A 7,832-nucleotide genomic window follows, 5' to 3' on the forward strand; every position below is an offset into this window, starting at 1 on the left:
TTCGTAAATATTTCTCTATTTATGATTCGTTTACGCCAATTTTCAGTTTAGTCTAGTGTTTTCCTGCTAGATATTTTTATTTTCATAGTTTCTTGAGTTATCTTGAGATGATTTCGGGGCTTAGTGTCCCCGCGGCCCGGTCCTCGACCAGGCCTCCACCCCCAGGAAGCAGCCCGTGACAGCTGATTAACACCCAGGTACCTATTTTACTGCTAGGTAACAGGGGCACAGGCTGAAAGAAACTCTGCCCATTGTTTCTCGCCGGCGCCTGGGATCGAACCCAGGACCACAGGATCACAAGTACAGCGTGCTGTCCGCTCGGCCGACCGGCTCCCACAGCCGGTTTAATATTATGGGTATCGTGAGAGGAAGGTCTAGGACTAGTTTTGCAACCCGTCTTCAGGCTAGGCTCGTGCAAGCAGCGGCCGAACCTAAGGACCCATTCACCAAAATTTACGCACATTAAATATAGTTATTTTCTCACATATCAGTTAACATTATTATATATTAGAATTTATTGTACAGTTGGTCCTAGATTATGATTGGTTACGGGTTTAGGTTTTGTTGGAGATTATTTATATTTGAAATAAAGTGTGTACAGTGTTTTTTAATTTATAAACAAGGGGTTTGGTGGCTGGTTTAACGAGCATTTCGCCTTTGTTGATGAGGATGGGCTGAGTCTTTGTTGATCATGCGGTACAACAATCACAATATATTAAACCTTCCAAGGAAACCATGGAAATTTACATCAAATTACTAGACAAACATCCAATAAATATCATCAAAAGTTGGCAACACGTCCCACCTGGTAATACTATATGAAAGGTTGGCAACACGTCCCACCTGGTAATATTATATGAAAGGTTGGCAACACGTCCCACCTGGTAATATTATATGAAAGGTTGGCAGCACTCTTTCCTTTCAGTTACAATAATCCAGAACTGGCTAAAACTTACCTTACAGGCTTACTTTACAACGCTGACTGATATATAGATCAATTCAAACAGTTAAATCAAAGAGACTTTACCAATTTTGTGAGCTCCAGGACGTAGCGTCCGTCCCCCGTGGTGGTTGGCGGCCAACTGTTGGCTCCAGCATTGCCAAGCACGTATGAGCCAGTCTGTACTCTTGATTTGCCACTCCGTAAAAAATGCAACTGTTTTGCCTAACCAGAAACGTACAAACCTATGCAGCCTACTTAACCTATGAAGGCTAATGACGAGGTTATCTTGAGATGATTTTGGGGGCTTAGCGTCCCCGCGGCCCGGTCCTCGACCAGGCCTCCTTTTTTGTTACACCCCCCCAGGAAGCAGCCCGTAACAGCTGTCTAACTCCCAGGTACCTATTTACTACTAGGTAACAGGGGCATCAGGGTGAAAGAAACCTTTTTTGTCCATTTGTCTCTGCCTCCACCAGGGATCGAACCCGGAACCTCAGGACTACGAATTCGAAGCGCTGTCCACCCAGCTGTCAGGCGCCCATCACGAGACAGATTTTAAATTTTAAATTTAAATTAAATAAAAAAAACAAAAGAGAACAGAGAGGGTTTGAACCGAAGGAATTTGAACATAGATAGTTATGTGAGACAGGGATTAGTGAGTAAAATTTAAACCATCACTTAGCTGCCCATTTCAACAATATAAATCACCCACATATCCCACTATTTACTCTCGCAAACCATTATGTCCACTTACACATATTTTAACCAAAACTATAAAGGATTCCGTTAACAGACTCATGTCGATTTATTTACATACTTTCAGTCATGCAAATATAATTTCCTAGCAGGAAAAAAGACAAAAATAACCACGGGGTCGTTATCGTGTTTTTGCTAGTAAATGCCACATTCACCCTTCTCGTAAACATGGAGATATCTTTTGATATCGGGCAATATTTCACCGGCTGTGCATGCTCGCATTGAATGAGGATATCTTTTGATATCGGGCGATATTTCACCGGCTGTGCATGCTAGCATTGAATGTAATTATAGGCATTCAAGGAAATCTTTGGTTTGTAGGCTTTCCGCTCTATATTCGCTCAAGGCGTCGCGGATTTAGGCAGAAAATGTGCGCACGCGCATGTTTATGACGTCACCAATTTTAATCAACACAAAAGGAAGGTGAGAAAGCCACGCAAAACAAAGGAGATAAGACAGATTCACCGATAAAATTTAAATAAAACAAATGAACAATGAATACCATAGAAACTTCTGAAAGAAAACGGATACACATATTTGATATCGAAAATATGAAAACACTCCCCCACCACCAGTAGCCTCATGACGCTAGAGTCCACAGGCTCCAATGGTGCCATTAGAGCGGCCTATGGTGGTTAGGTGATCCGGGGACGTAAATTAATTAACGAGATTAATTACCGATTATAATACCCGGCACCTTGCGTCCCCGTAACTGGTAATACATATTTATGCCGCCAATATACCAGGGGCGGATTAATATCCGGAGTAATTATACCAAGTGGAAACTGTGTAAGAGATATGAGAGATATTTATACTGTGTGTGGGGAGTGTATGTCTCGTTGTTGATACACTGTGGGGGTGTATTTCTCTGAACGTATATACTGAGATGTTTTTCAAGTATATATATATTCTGAGAGATATTTATCAGTACAAACGTTGATCGGTGTATGTATATATATATATATATATATATATATATATATATATATATATATATACTGAGATGTTTAGTATAGTATATATATATATATATATATATATATATATATATATATATATATATATATATATATATATATATATATATATATATACTCAGGAAAACACACTACGTACATAAAGCACTGTGGGTGTATTTCTCTGTTTGTATACACTAATATGTGTATATGAATGCAATGTTACTTCACAGCCTTATAAGATAATAAAATATACAACAATTATACAGTAGGTTGCGATAGGTCTACGACTGCGGCTTCCAATCGAGCATCCCTGGTTCTATCCCCGGCCGGGACAGAGACGATTGGGTACGATTTCTTTCACCTGATACCCCTGTTCATTTAGCAAACAATTACCTGGGAGTTACATAACTGTTGTGGGTTGCATCCTGGGGGAAGTTCATCAGTAGTTAGCCTAATGGGATCTTGATAAGCCTATAAGGCTTCCTGTCCCTGGCTATGGGCAATCATAATGGGATCCTAAAAACACAGGAAGGGCGTATGGCAAGACTGACGGAGCATGCATCTAAAAATCACAGGAAGGCCGTATGGCAAGACCAGCGGAGCATCACAGCTCACCGCTCGCTAAACATCGCCAGTTTCCCTTCCTGACTGACTGCGGTTAAACAAAATCTCCCGTCAGATGTCAGTTGAGCGTGAGAGCGCCTCTGGTGGAGATATATACGGACGGTATTAATATTCATAGCTCATTACTCTTATAGCTGCATGTAATGGTACCGCTAAACTAGCCGCTGTTTGCTCGTGTCTTAGAGATCATTTTTGAGCTGCGTAGCCTAGTGGCGTATGGCTGGAATCTTGGCCATCACCAGCGGAAGGAATTAAATTAGCTTTGTGTCGGGGGGTTGAGGTCGTGACGTCACAAGTGTACTACACCTTAAGGGGTGAATGATGATAGTGCACATGTTGAAACAACTACCATTCACAACCCTCAATTGCTGTGAATGATAGTTGCTTCCACAAAAATATACATTTGATAGTTATTTTTTTGTTACTTTGTTTAATGTGATTAATTATTGAGTTATTACCAACCGGCTGTTACCTATGTAACAGCCTATGTTACCTATGTAACAGCCTCAACAGACACCCCATAAACAGCCTCCAGATGGTTCAAATTAATAATAATAGCAACGAAACAACTTAAAGCCATAAAGTCGACGATATATATATATATAAATTAGACACACTAATGACGTCACCCGGCAGGGAAACTGCTCTAAGTGAGATTAACACCACACCCAAACATACTTAAAATGTAAATTATTTCCCGGTTAGTTGAAAACTCTAGCGAAATACATATACAAATATGTATACTGTATACATGCCAGAGCGAGCGCATGGAACATCCATTTTCCTTATAATATACATAATTAGTTTCCTCTGCTGCAAGGATGAATGGGATGAATTATTTTGCTTATTATAAGCCTAGCGTTGATTAGAGGCGCTGTTGCCTTTCGCCTGATGCCTCTGTTTACCTAGCAATTAAATGGGTGTAACCAGGAGTTAGTCAACTGTTTAGCTGTTGCATCCTCGCGAGGCTTAGCAGTTGGCCTCCATGGGGGGGAGGGGGAGGTGTAAATAAGCCTAAAAACCGGTTTCCTGTTGGCGACAACGGTAATTAAACTTAGAACTGCGTTTGGGTGTACCCTGTTCACAGGTTCGATCCCCCCTTTGTGTTCCAATTGATTAGAACTACGTAACTTTATTCCTGTTACCCACAGAAATCACAATTCCTGTTTCTTTATTTCTACTATGTTCCCTCATCTCTTTTTCTCCCTTCTCCTTCCCTAAGAGGCTCTTAAGACGAGGCAAGACATAGCCGGCCACCACCGCCATCTGGGGCCGCAATGATCAAGTCTCTGCCGTTAACTCCAAATTAGGCCAACAGATGGCGGGGCTAAAGTGGCGCGCCTGCTTTATCCAGTTTCTCGTCTGCTTATGATACCATCCATTTGTTGACATTTTCCGCGCCGGCTGAGCAATCGAGGACACTTTAGACGTTAAATTTAACAATATATATCCCGAAGTTTGGATACAATTTTAATACTTGGTGTATTATGCAGTAGGAAGAATTTCAAGGAGAAGAGTTTAGTGAATTTAAGAGGATGGTATATTTGGTGGGTATAGTGGCTCTTGAGAGCACGTGACTCTTATTGCCTATACATTATGAGGCCAGGGAGTACACTTTGTAATAGATCAAGCACTGGGATGTGTGGTGTGTGTGTGTGTGTGTGTGTACACTCACCTAATTGTGCTTGCGGGGGTTGAGCTTTGGCTCTTTGGTCCCGCCTCTCAACCGTCAATCAACTGGTGTACAGATTCCTGAGCCTACTGGGCTCTATCATATCTACAGTTGAAATTGTGTATGGAGTCAGCCTCCACCACATCACACGCACTTGTGTGTGTGTGTGTGTGTGTGTGTGTGTGTGTGTGTGTGTGTGTGTGTGTGTGAGATGGATAATAAATGCATAAAAATGGAAATTCGTGTTTATTTACTGCTTGTAAATAATTTTTATCCCCTCCAATTACAACTAATTTCCATAACCCTGTGTGTTTGTTCTGTGTGTGTGTGTGTGTGTGTCTGTCTGTCTGTCTGTCTACAAGTCCAGGAAGCCTCCAGCCTCCAGTGCTCCCTCAGCCAACCTCCCTCCACAGAACAGTCACCACACACATAAAATCCACCTGTGATTGTGGACAACAAAAATAATATACCACATGAGAACAGGTTGGGCCACAAAACGTTCTCTCTCGCATCCTGCTGTCGCGCAGAACTTTGCCTCTCTCTCTCTCTCGAACTTGGGAAAAGTTCTTCTCGTCCAAGATATCTCGAAAGCCTTCTGTGAAGTTTGGAATGACACCCTTTGCTTCTGGGAGACGTGGTTCCCTCTTTCACATATGTCTTCGCTCCCACAAAAGACAAAAAAAGAAAAAGTAGATGTTTAAATCTACTTTTTAAATTTAAGTAGATGAAAAGTAGATACTTTATATTGATGTTTTGACTGGATCTCCAGGACTCACCAGTGCCAGAGTGCCACCAGACCTCTATGTTATACACTAATGCTAGAACTAACAGCTCTCTCCGTCAAATTTTCTCCTTTACTCTCTCTCTGCAGAAGCGGAGGCTAAGGAGATTATGTTGTTCTGTTCCTTGAGTTCCCTTCCTTTATTTGACATTCCATCAGCATTTGTATTCTAGATTACTCTTTAGTTTTTTTTTATATTATGTGTAGCCAAAACCCAGTCTAGGGGCTCAGTACCAGTAGGGATCAGACATAGACGAAATTTGTACATGTTCTTGTATTATGTATATGCATTTGTGTGTATACTGAGGTGTACACACACACACATACACAGTCAAATAACAATGTATTTAGTGTAGATATACCACTGATTGGGGACTGGCATACCACTGACTGGGAAGCACATACCACATACTTCGAGCATGCATACCACAAAAAAATGCTGAATGTTATGTTTCCAAGAATTAAACTCTGATATTACTGAACCACTGAAATAAATACCTGAACGACACTATCAACATTATCCAATCACTTCAACCTGACACAATAATTAATCAAAGCAGCGTCAAGATAATTAACAGACTGCACACATTCCCTAATCACCGCTAATGAGTAAATTACTCAATGAACAAGATTAATCACTTCTATATATGCGTTATAATCACCCATAATAATATACGACTGTAATATACTCTTTATAATTAGATTCTTAGAGAGAGAGAGAGAGAGAGAGAGAGAGAGAGAGAGAGAGAGAGAGAGAGAGAGAGAGAGAGAGAGTGAGAGAGAGAGAGAGAGAGAGAGAGAGAGAGAGAGAGAGAGAGAGAGAGAGAGAGAGAGAGAGAGAGAGAGAGACAGAGAGACAGAGAGAGAGAGAGAGAGACAGAGAGACAGAGAGAGAGAGAGAGAGAGAGAGAGAGAGAGAGAGAGAGAGAGAGAGAGAGAGAGAGAGAGAGAGAGAGAGAGAGAGAGAGACAGAGAGAGAGAGAGAGAGAGAGAGAGAGAGAGAGAGAGAGAGAGAGAGAGAGAGAGAGAGAGAGAGAGAGAGAGAGAGAGAGTTCATATATTAAACTTCCTTGAAACATCGAGGGAAAAATGCCTACAAAATATCACACCAAGTCTTACCTCAGAGGCTCACATTAGAAAAGCCTTAATGAACCCCAACAAGGAGGTATTATTAACACTGTATACAACCTACGTGAGACCAGTTACGGAAGATGCAGCCCAAAAGTGGAGCGCCCCCCATGTCAAAAAACAAAAATATGTGAATTTGATAATGAACAGAAGTTTGTAAAGATAATAGTTTCAGAGCAAAATGTGAACAGTTCAAAAAGAGCGGACTTAACGACACTGGTAAACAGAAAGAGAGCAAGATGAGACATGATAGATACATAGAAAATACTGACAGAGATTCATGGGGAGGGAAAAAAAAGAAATGCTTACAATGTTTACTTTTTCAACATTTATGAAATGTTTACAATGCCAACACACACACACACACACACACACACACACACACACACACACACACACACACACACACACACACACAAGTGACAAGTATCCTGCATCAGAAGCCTCGTATAATTCCCTCGTATAATTCGCTTCACTAAATTTCATATATATTGTCTCCAAGTTCCCTCCGCACCACGGGTGAGGTTATGAAGACCCTCTCGTGGTTTATCTCACCTTCCCTCACCTTCCCTACCCTCTCCTCCAGCCCTTACCTTCAGTCTGGCTTTACACTACCACCTAGATACCAACACTTAGTATATAAATCACAGTAGACAACCACACCCAAACAGTAGACAACCACACACAAACAGTAGACAACCACACACAAACAGTAGACAACCACACACAAACAACAAACAGTAACCCAGGCCTCAGGACTACCAACAACCACTCTCCAATATTAACTTCAAACAAACTATCTAACAATCGGAGAAGATTTGCACAGCCTGACGCAATAGACTAATAAAAAAAACTAAAAACAGTTTTTAAATTAGCTCACGAGAAAATATAAACCTCTTAACCTTTTAAAAACCCTATGTAAATTACCTCAGATAAAAAAAATCTATATTTTTAAAGACCAGAAACAACTAA

Source organism: Procambarus clarkii, chromosome 66 (assembly GCF_040958095.1).
Source record: "Procambarus clarkii isolate CNS0578487 chromosome 66, FALCON_Pclarkii_2.0, whole genome shotgun sequence".
Classification (NCBI taxonomy): Eukaryota; Metazoa; Arthropoda; class Malacostraca; order Decapoda; family Cambaridae; genus Procambarus; species Procambarus clarkii.